Below are 12,211 nucleotides of genomic sequence, written 5' to 3' on the forward strand. Positions count from 1 at the left end.
AAGGCCACACTAAACCCTTCCTGTAGGTTAGAACCAATTTCCTGATGTTGTTTAAAGCATATTGGTAATAAATCTTGCAAAAGTATATAGTGCAGATACTAACTTATCAGACAGTCCATCACATATGATATAGGAATCAGGCCTTTAGTGTTGTGGCACCGACCCTTTGGAATTCCCGCCCATTAAATATTAGACAGAAGCCGTCTCTGTTGTCGTTTTGGCACCTACGAAAGACCTTCCTCTTCCAATAAGCCTATCTTACTATATTTTAAGAGATACACTAGCCCTCAGATTTGGGGACTGTTTCAAAATTTATCTGACGTTTTGCCACCCTTGAATCCTTGCAGATCGTTAACTCCTTCCATACAAGTCAGCAACAACAACAATAACAACTGGCCCTCTGGTGGCCCAGGCCAAGAAGGGAGTGGCGAGTAATTTGGGAAAAGCCAGGAGAGGCCAGGGGCCTTGTTTGCCTAGGCCAGAAAGACTCCCAGCATTGCCATGGCAACCACTAGGTCCCGCAGTGTGGCTGACACTCGTAGCCATAGGAACAAGAAGGGGGGTTGCATAGGATTATGGGGGGGGTCCCAGGCGGAGGAGAGGAAGGAGATGCTGCAATGGCAAGCGGAGAGGAAAGGAGGGAAAGTGAAATTGGGAAGGGGCAAACGCACCCTGAATCCTGCTTGTGTATGGATGCTGCCCGTTTCCAAGCAGAGTTTGAAGTGGTGGGACTCAAACTTGCAACTCATACCCTATATGGTTGGGAAGCCTTTCTTCTTCCCAGACAGTGAGAGGCTTCATGGTGCAGGCCGGTAGCCAGGGGGGACAAATGGGGGCACTGCCCCCCCGAGTTATCCCCCCCCGGATTCTTTGGGGATATTGTTTTCTTTGTAATTTGTGACATGACAGGGAATGACAGCCTCCATTTAAAGAACGATAGCTTGTTTCAAGAACAGGAGCAATTTACGAATAGGACCCTCTGAAAAAAAAACAGTGAATAAAGCGGGGCACCACAAAAGCCTCATCTGGAAGAGCCCCTAAAAGTCTGCTCCCTCAAGACCTTCCCTGACTGAGGGTGGTTTTTTTCATGATCACAACCACCCTACAATTTCTTCAGTGATCCTGAAAAAAACAGCCTGTATAACATGACCCTTGAAGAATTACGTATTAGAACTTTGTATTATGGGCTAGAGTTAGACTCCACTCCTTGGACTTTCCTTTGCTCTGCTTTTCAGTTTCAGTTTCAGTTGTGTTCTCTACCCAGCCAGCGATAAAGAAGCATGTTTGTTTGCCTACAGTAAGAGTTTGTTTATTCTGCAGTCATTATAATGAGTAGAGCAGGAGTAGGTGCTTATTGCTAAAGGATGAAATACAGAGATAAAGTGATCTGAAAAAATGGCTATACTTTTTTAAAACATCCACTCTAACCACAATCATACTGGCTATTTTGTCCTTTTTCTTGATTAACTGATGGCAAAGGATGAAAACAGCCCTAGAGGAATAGAAATATTGCTATGTACACTAAGCTAGCTGGCTGACTGACCACCCGGGCTGTAACTCAGGCCTAATTTCTGATTTTCCCAATATGTGTAGCTCAACATGAGGCCTTTTCAGGGTTTCTGGACAGAAAAATCAACCCAGCAACTAGTAAAAAAAATCCAACTACTTTCAACAATTAGTTTTCAATTGCTTAGTTTGTCCTTTATATAACAGCTAGTTAAAAAGTTTTTCCTTGATTGTCGAACAGGAAGGCAAATCTAAAGGCCAGAAGCAAGACTAGAAGGAGGGACTCTCAAGGAGGAGTTAACAAACACACCCTATAGTATTCATTTTCTCTCTGCCCTTCCCTAAACTGGTCATATGGACAAGTTTATTTTTCAAGTGGAATCTAAAACTGAGATACCTAATGCAGCATCATAACCAAGCTCAGGAGCTCATTGTCTTTACCAAAGTAGTTCCGTTCATGAAGAATCAGAACACAGGGATGGACCATAGGTGAAAGGGGGCTGTAGCTATATACAAAGTCAAGATTTGGAGTCTGGTATTCCTGCGGATCTCTCAAAAAAGGGTGAGACAATTCAACAGATGAGTTAATTCATGTAAGTTAACACACTCTCTGGATGGAGGAGGACTGACGGGGATGGTCATTACCTTTCCTTCCCCTGGCCTGGCCCCCACTTCCTTGCCAGCGGTGGGGGGAGGGGATTGGCTGGAACTATGCACCTCTCCCACCCTGATGCCCCATCTAGAAATGTGGCTGCCTCTCCTAACAAGGAAGGCTGGATAGAGGGCTGCCATGGTGGTGAAAAAGCAGTCAACACATGCTCAATAAAACTCTCTGTTTCATTAGAGGTGTGGCTTCATTCAGAGGCAGTGTGGTCTAGAGGTTAGAATGTGGCACCAGGCCTAAGGAGATGGAGGCTAAAATGCCCACTAAGCTATGTAGGTGACCAGGTGACCTTGGGTCAGTTCTCTCTCTCTCTCTCTCTCTCTCTCTCTCTCTCTCTCTCTCTCTCTCTCCTACATCACAGAGTTGTTGTGAGAATAAAAGTGGGGAAAGCCCTTAAGGCCACTCTGAGCTCTTTGAAATGTAATAATCTTGCAAGAAACTAAGAATGCCATACATGGGGTGGGTGGGGGGTGGATATTCCATCCCCCCTCACAAACAATGGGTTAGTCATAGAAATATAGGAAGCCGCCTTATACCAGGTCAGACCATTGCTCTATCTAGCTCAGTCTTGTCTCCACTGACTGGCAGCTGCTGTCCAAGGTTTCAGACAAGGGACACTCCCATCCCTACCTGGAGATGCTGCCGGAGATTGAACCCAGGACGTTCTGCATGCAGAGCAGGTGGTCTGGCACGGAGCTGCAGTCCTTTCCCAGTTAGGATGGGCCTTTTGAGGCAGATGTCCAGGACTTCACTCAGCAAGAGGAGGCCCAAATTCAGCCATGCTGGCTTACTAGTTTTGGAAGAAAGTGAAATAATGCACATTGCAAAAGGGGAGGGCTGCAAAACCATAGTGTCCAGAGTTTAAAATTACCTAACTGCACCACTGCTCACCACAGACACTGTGAGCAGCCTGAGGCCAGCCAGCAAGCTACCTGGCTGAAGATGACATTGAATCTAGGACTCTGCAATGTTATTGTTTGTTTGTTTGTTTGTTTGTTTTTGCAAGACACACAACAATGAAAAGCACAGGAGCCGTGTCAGAAAAAGAAGTTGGCAACCCTACTTTGAAGATTGAGTCCTGGCACTGAAAGCAGGTCCCAAAGCTAAATTCTACCTGATTGCACTCCCCAGCATAAAAACCATTTGGAACCTTAGCCCAGCAGGGGAAGAATGATGTGCATTGCTGTTGCTAAGCAACCAGCTTACCCTTCCGGGTACCATAACAGAGACTCCCAATTAATCAATGAAATCAAAATACAGTCACAGATGCCAACTTTTTGACATTGTGTCATTTTCTAGAAGTACCACTAGAGAGCACCAGACTCCTTAATCACAGCGGGGCGGAGAGAGATACCAGCTAGATAAATCTTGGTTCAGGCACACAGTGTCAACGCTTTCTGCGTCTTCATATGCTCCTTGCACAGACACCTAAATTTGGTCTTTAAATAATTTTGAAATTGTTTAAACCACCAGTTCTTAAGTCTTCATACAAGCTTGACATTGTGGCCAGAACAGGAGAGGTTGGAGATTAGTTTGAGAATTGCTAATAAATGTGTTTTGTAGTATTTCCATTCCCCCCTCATGATTCTGAATTAAAACAGGCTGCCTCCATTAAGTGCATATTTCTGAGGACAGAAAAGAATCCTAATAGTTAGTTTAGGATGGAGATTACCAAATTCTGAAATGGTTCAGGTTATTTATTTATTTATAAAAATATTTGCATACCGCAGCTCCATTTAAAAAATCAAAAGTGGCTTACAACAATTATAATGTAATAAAAAGCACACAAAAGTTGAAAACAGATTACCAGCTGACTACTATGGAAAATGTTTTTCTTAACATAAGCCTGGTGGCAAAGAAAAGTTTTCAACAAACATTTGTAAGTTAAGAAGGATGAGCCTGCTGAATCTCTGTTGGAACAGCATCCCACAGGAGTGGAAAATAAGATGTTTAAAAAAACAGTTGGCCCCACTACATTATTATTATTATTATTTATTAAATTTTATCCCACCCTTCCTCCCAGTAGGAGCTCAGGGCGGCAAACAAAAACACCAAAAACACTCTAAAACATCTTTAAAAACAGATTTTAAAATATATTACATCTTTAAAAACATATCAAAAACATCTTTAAAATAAAAAAACCTTTTAAAAAATCTTAAAAAGCAGTTCCAGCATAGACATAGACTAGGATAAGGTCTCTACTTAAAAGGCTTGTTGAAAGAGTTAGGTCTTCAGTAGGTGCTGAAAAGTTAACAGAGATGGTGCCAACCTGACGCCCTCCAGATGTTTTAGGCTACAACTTCCCATCTGCTCCAGGCAGCACAGGAGCTGGAGCTGATGAGAGTTGCAGTCCAAACATTTGGTTGGCAAAGGCTGAGTTAGAACATTATTTCAGGGAGGGTCATCATTCAGATTTTCCACCTTTGGCACTCAACGTCTTAGGCTATGCCAGGGTAAGCCAACATGATGGCATCCAGATGTTTTGGACTAAAACTCTCATAATCTCTGGCTGATGGGAGTTGTAGTCCGCAACATCTGAAGGGCACCATGTTGGCTACCCCTTCACTATGTTGTTTCTCTGTGGGGAAGGAGGGGTAACTGCAATTTACAGAATGTGAAAGCTTGAAAAATGGGAGGAAAAGGAAAACGGATTGAAAATTGGGAGGGAAAATAGCAAAATTGAACCCCATCCCTGCTGGACACAATGCTATTCTGTTCTATAGAGATGATATTTCCTGGCCTGAAGATATGGGATGGTTACTTGCTTGAAACAATGCAGATCCAGGTCTGGTCAAGAATGGCAGGATATAAATGGAATAGAAAAAAATAATATGTGTATCTGACTGTGCCTTCATTCCCCTTCCCTCCCCCCTCAATTCACATTTTTATTAAGGGGGTCTTTCCCCATATTTTTGGCTGGGAATCCTTGATGAGCAGAGCAGCTTACACTCCCACCACAGGTAGATACCTGTCCACCTCTCCTTTCTAACCGACTTCAGAAAGGGGGAGCTAAGGTATAGGGGGAAATATTATTTTGTAGGGATTAAATTTAAAAGAGTTTGCAAGGGTCTAAGGCAAGCTTCCTGGAATCCAACTGTGTCTGTCTATGTTTTCAACCCTCCCCCACCCCATCATTTCACCTGAGGATCTTGAGGAGAGGACACAATGCAAGCACAATATTTTATTTTAAATGTGGAGTGCATTCTCTGCTGATGAGGAGAAACTGTGCTTCTTAATTCTGGGAAGAAGAGAATGAATAAAGGATAGAGTAGAATGCCGTTGAACCCTTTAAAGATGCTCCTTGATTGAGTCACTTGTCAGGGAGATGGTTGAGGAGTAGACGGGGAGGGGGCGAGGGGGCTGCACCTGTCCTTCTGTTAATGTTTTGATATTGTCTCATCCTGAACAGCCTCGAAATGAATTGGCACAGCTGTGGCACTGAGGCCTCCCTCTGTTCTCTCTTGCTTTTTCCATCCAAACCTATCCACCGCCCCAGCCAGCTTGCATCCCATTGCCATGGCAACATGGTCCAGCTGAAAAACCCTCAAATCTCCTTGAAATAAGCCAACGCTGCTGGAGTATGGAGGAAGGTGAGGAGAGAGAGAGAGAGAGAGAGAGAGAGAGAGAGAGAGAGAGAAGACCTTCATGGGCCTTTCATTCGGCAGAACTAATCTGTTCCACATCTGCCTCTGGTGTATCAGGCACAGAGTCCAGCCCCACCATGAATCATGGCAAGATGGTTGCTTCAGCAGATTTGGGGTGCCATTAGAAAGGTCCCACCCAAGCCATTTTTACTTGAGGCTAGCAATCAAAGTGCTACCTCCCCCCCCTCCCTGCCCCCCCCCAAATAATGTGGATCCTGAACAGCCGTATGGTTGCAAAGAGATTTATGCTTCATGGTTGGAAGGATAAGCACACAGCATGTGTTACTCAAAGCTCTGAAGATCTTACTGCCCTTTCTACATTTACATGTGTATCTTATAATCGTCATTCTTGTTTGGATATCTATTTGAACATGTGGACTGCTTATATCAATATATATATATTTAAATTAGGATTGATGAATTATTCTTATTGATGTGAGCTGAAGTTGTTTCTTTTTTTTCTGTGATGTTTGCAATAATATATACATATTATGTGCAAATAATATGGGGCCAACCCCATGTGGAATTCTCCTTCACATGCCACACAGGATGGCCACTTATGCATTGCCAAAGAAGAGGAAAAAATGTCACTGAAGAGAGGTCACGGATTTGCATGAGGTTTGCACATGGTAATTTAATTGTATAGATGCAGATGTAGAAATAATTATTATAACTCCTATGGAAATACAACACATCTGTGACCAGGTGCCCTGTATGCCAGCTCAGTTTGCTGCCGGTGCTCACTGCTTTTGGGCAACTTCCACATTCTCCCCTGATCCGGAAGAGCTCTTCTTAGCTTCTTAGGCCCTCAAAGCCATCAGCAGCTTTCCCCAGTGTGTCGCCTTTCAGCTGTTTTGGACTGACAACTCCCCTCACCCCTGACATTGGCCATGCCAGGAGAAAGCTGGCCTACACAGGGCTTCTTCTACGGAAAGAGCGAGTAATATGAGCTGTTGGATGCAGGAGGCACTGGGAGGCCAGTGGCAGGGAAAGGAAGGCCTGGCCCAGAGAGATGAACAGCTTTGGTTGAAAACTTTTGCACAGAGATGAGGGGAAAGAGCCGGAGCTCAGAGGCAGAGCAGCTGCTTTGAGTGCAGAAGGCGTGAGGCCTGAAACCCTGGCGAGCCGCTGCCAGGCATTGCAGATGCTGAGCTAGACAGTCCAATGGTATAAGGCAGCTTCCTACATTCCTATGACCCAAATGTGGCAATGGAAGGCCAGAGAGATAGCCGTAGCAGTAGCCAAGGGAGGAGACAACCAGAGCGCAAACTAGCATTTTGACCACAGCAGGCTGATTCTTAACAACGTTCCTGCCTCCACCTGTTCTGGCTAGAGCAAGCTTCCCCCCACTTGCCCCACTGCACGTACCTCCCTCTCTGGGGACACCTTGGTGTATAATTCAGAATGTTGGACTACGACCTGGGAGACCAGGGTTCGAATCCCCACACAGCCATGAAGCTCCCTGGGTGACCTTGGGTCAGTCACTGCCTCTCAGCCTCAGAGGAAGGCAATGGTAAACCCCCTCTGAATGCCGCTTACCATGAAAACCCTATTCATAGGGTCGCCATGAGTCGGGATCGACTTGAAGGCAGTTCTTTCTATTTCCATTTCCGGCTGGTTCTGACATGCCAGCATCTTCTTCCTGGATGGGGCTTGTCATATCCCATCCTGTCTCTGAGCCTCTTTGCCCAGGAAAGTGACAGAGACCTGCCACAACCTTCTCTCCAGCAAGAAAGAAGAGGAAGAGGAAGAGGAGGAGGCAGCACTTCACCTGGGACATGACTTACCAGCCTCCAAATCTGTTTGCATCACACAGACATGCCACACTAGGCCCGTCCAGTCCAATGCACAGCACAGGCAACAGCACATAGAGTATGTTTATGGGACAGATACCCTTTGCAACCCAAGTGTGAGACACCAGTTTACAGCAGAGGGCATGCTGGTGGCAATATTCAAAATGCTCCAACCAAAGTCTCTTTCTTGGATACTTTCAAAGTTGTGCTGCTCCTCCCCCCCAAAAGGAAGGGGGAAGCTCTGTATTTTAAAGCAGGACTGCAACATTTAATCAATTAAACAACTTTTAATAAACTAAAAAGTGCCCTCAGTTTTTCAGGCAAAAGATATGTAGGGTTTTGATACAAGTACACGTAAAATTTGCAGGTGGCAAAAGCGAACCTTTCCTTCTCTCCCACGCAGCAGGGAGGGCCTCTTCAGAGATAATAATGCCACCTATGATTTGGACACACATCATCTGAAAGCAATAAAAGGGTGCTTATTGCCAATGCGCAAATCGAATCCATCGATTATTCAATGAATGAGTTAAAACTCATAAGATTATTTGATTAAAAGTTTTTCATCAGGTTGCAGCCCTAATTTTAACATCTGTCATGATATTAATTTTCTTGTTTGTATCTAATAAAGAACTGGATTATCAGCAGAGGGCGAACACACATCCAGTGGCAGCTGGTGCCTCCATATTAGTGGGGCAGTGAAGCTTCAGCACCTTGGACAGCTCCTTGAAAGTTTGGATTAAAACCTGGAGCAGATTCCATTGCCATTGTACATGGAGCTACCACCCACCACTGCAAACATCCTTTTTAAAATAAATAAATAAAGGGATTTGTGCCTTTGGCATGCATATGTCATCCATAGGCCCGGCTGAGTTGTGTTTAAAGTGGAAGCCACTCCGCATACAAAAACAGGGAAGAGGGCAGAGATTGGATGCTCCTGAAAAATAATCACATGTGATCTGACAACTCTCTCCCCAAATACGGCTGGCCAGCCAGTCTGATGTAGCTCTCTGGATGAGTGGCTACCTGAAAGACAAGCATATAGTTCCACTCTGGGATCCTGAGTCAGGTGGAACCTTCCTCCTCTGAGCAGTGAAGACTCTGAATGGCATTGCGGGGGAAGAGCTGTGATGCTCCAGTGATGCTATCATACCTCCTGATATGGGAAGAAGGGGGTGCGGGCTAAGCAGAGCTGCTGATTTCTAGGACAGAGATGGGGCACAGATCCAACAGCACATCCAATGAGAATTTACACATGCTTCCTTGTGGAACAAATTATCATTGAATATAAGGACATAAGAAGAGCCTGCTGGATGAGGCCAGTGGCCCATCTAGTCCAGCATCCTGTTTTCACAGTGGCCAACCAGATGCCCATTATGGGAAGCCCACAAACTGGACTTGAGTGCAAGAACACTCGTTTTGAGAAGCATAGTGGCAGGTCGCAGCCATCATGGCTAGTAGCCACTGAGGGACTTATCCTCCATGGATTTGTCTATTCCTCTTTTAAAGCCATCCACGTTTATAGCCATTGCTGCCTGTTGTGGGAACGAATTTCCTAATTTCACTATGCGCTGCATGAAGAAGGACTTTCTTTTGCTTGTCCTGAAACGTCGGACATTCGGCTTCATTGGATGTCCACAAGCTCTAGTGTTATGAGAGATGGAGAAAAGCTTTACTCTAGCCACTTTGTTAGGTTAGGGTTCATTTAAGTGGTGGTGGAGGCTGCTCCACTGGGGCACCTCCGTCTGCCCTCAGCCAGTCCTCACCTGCCTCCTTTCTTCCCTTTTTTACAGTATTATTGTCGTTTATTTCCTTTTGCCTCCCTTCATCCTTACTCCCAGTCCAGAGGGATGGCACAGCAGGTCAGCTGCCTCCTCCTTGGTCTCAGTGCTGCCCATGTAGAACTCAGCAGGTTGGAAGATGGAGAGAAAAACAAAATGAATTGGCTTGGTGTGTGCATTAACTCTGGCTCCACCTACTGTTGGGCTCCCTGCCTTCCGCCCTCCCAGTCCCATTGGGCACCAGCCATCACTGTTAAAGGAGGTGGGTGCGAGGGAAGAGATTCAGGCAGAGGTCCCAAATTTGAACAACATGCTCTAGTCCAGGGATGGGAAACCCATAGCCCATCAGCTCCAGCCAACATGACTGATTGCCAAGGATGATGGGAGTTGTAGTCCAGCAGCATCTGGAGGGCCACAGGTTCCCCATCCCTGCTCTCGAGTGTCTGTCCTTTGACTCTGTGACAACCTTCACCAACCCGGTGCCCTCCAGATGTTGCACAACTTCCATAATCTCTGACCATCGGCCTGGCTTCCTGGCTGGGGCTGATGGAGCAGACCAGGTTGGTGAAGACTACTTTATGAGGTGGTGCACCAAGCATTGAGGACTAGAGCTCAGAGGGAGGTCACTCAGATTGGATGGGAGAGGCTGGGAGAAGATTCTTCACACAGTGGGCTCGCTGCAACACTGTAAGGTGATGACCTTGAGCAGTGACCTTTTTTTAAAAAAAAAGACACATTGGTGGAAGATAGATCTATCAACAGATATGGGCAGGGTTGCAAACTACCCTGCAGCCCATGGCCATTGGTAACTAAGGAACTGGGCCTGGCAACTGGGCCCTAGGTCGTCGTAGAGGCCACGAAAGAGGCTTTATCTCCTGTGTGGGAGCTGCATTTTACAAAACCCTTTTTACCCCAGTCTGCCAGGACCAGCGCCAGGCAGACTGTGCCCTTGGGCACCAGCCTGCTCCGGGCTCATGGTGCCGTAGCCCAACACCTCCTCATACAGGCTGCGCAAGGCTGATAAGCCCGCCCATGTGCCCCGCCTACCTCTTGTGTTGTATGAATGACATGTGCATGCAGCGTGCATGCCTGCCATTAACCAAGATGGTGACGGGGGCATCAACCCCTTAGGGAAGCCCCCATCGCCAACTTGAGTGATGACACATAGGCGTGTGCACACAGCATGCACGGCATTCACACTGACAGGAGAGGTAGATGGCATGTGTGGGTGGACTTACTGAAGCCCATGCTGTCTATATGGGGGTGTGTGTGCCTGGGAGCTCCCTCTCCACAATCCATGGCAGTGTTGGGCTGCAGGACCCGACACTGCCACGGATCACAGAACAGGAGCACCACCATCCCACCCTAAAGAGGGGCCCTTCAGGGGCCCTCAGCCAGGGCCTAACCTGGCTGCCCTCTGGAGCTGCTGCTACTAGCCACATAAAGAGAACTCAGTGGGTGACCCAGCCCTGTAGCCAGGGTGTGGCAAATGGGTGCCCTGGCCCTTCCCTCAGAGCTGTAGGTTGCCCCTCCTAGGATTCTTTTGGAAAATTGTTTTTTTATTTTGTGACATGACAATGACAGCCTCCATTTAAAGTATGACAACTTGTTTTAAGAACGGAAGCAATTTAAGAAGAGGACCCTCTGAACAATTAAGTGAATAAGAAAGGGTGAGTGCACAGCAAAAGTCTCTTCTGGAAGAGCCCCCAAAACCGTGCTGTCTCAGGACATTTCCTGACTGAGGGTGGATGTTTCATGATCACATCACTTAAGTGATTGGGGGGGGGAAATAGCTTGTATAGTGACATGACCTTGAAAGAGCTGGATATTAGAACTTATGAGGTACAGTTAGACTCCTTCCCTTGGATTTTCCTGTGCTCTGTTTTTCAGTTTCAGTTTCCTTTCAGTTGTGTTGTCTACCCAGTCAGCAATTTTATTTATTTTTTAATTTACTAAAAGAAGCATCTTTCTTGCCCTGCAGTAAGAAGAGTTTGTTTATTCTGCAATTATTATGATAAGTAGAGCAGGTTTGGGTGTTTATTGCTAAAGGGTGAAATAAAGAGATAACTTAAAGTGATCTGAAAAAAATATCTAAGTTACCTTTGGCTCTTTTTATAGTATTCACTATACTCACAATCATAGTGGCTATTTTTTACTTCGTTTTCTTAAGTACTTGATGGCAAAGGATGAAATCAGTGTTAGAGGAATAGAAACACTACTGTGCACACTGTATTTAGTTGTCTGGGCACCTAGAGTGTCACTCAGGCCTGCTTTCTGATTTTCCCAATGTCTGCAGCTCAACACAAGCTTTCTCAGTATTTCTGGGCAGAAAATCAACTGAGCAACCAGGCTTTTTTTTTTTTTAACCAGTTGCTTTCCACAATTAATTTCCATTGCTTAGTTAGTCCTTTATGTAGCAACCGGTTAAAAAGATTGATTGTTCAACAGGAAGGAAAATCTAAAGGTCATGAACAATACCAGAAGGAGGGACCCTCAAGGAGCTTGTTCACTGTATCCTTAAGATCCTTTCTTTTCCTCTTGGGAAACAAAAATATGACAGTCATTTCATTTGAGGTGTTCATACTTTCTCTTAACTTGACCTTTACATAACCCATTATGTAAGATAACACATCTCTGCGTGGAGGAGGAATGAGGGGAAAAGGCAATGCCTTTTTCTTCCCCTGGCCTGGCCTTCAAATCCTCTCCATCAGTGGGTGGAGGGAATTGGCTGATGCAATGCACCTCCATCCCTACAAAATGCCCCTCCTAGAAAAGTGGCTGCCCCACCTAACAAGGAAGGCTGGCTATAGGTCTGAGATGACCATG

This window comes from Rhineura floridana, chromosome 15 (genome assembly GCF_030035675.1).
Source record: "Rhineura floridana isolate rRhiFlo1 chromosome 15, rRhiFlo1.hap2, whole genome shotgun sequence".
In the NCBI taxonomy this organism is placed as follows: domain Eukaryota; kingdom Metazoa; phylum Chordata; class Lepidosauria; order Squamata; family Rhineuridae; genus Rhineura; species Rhineura floridana.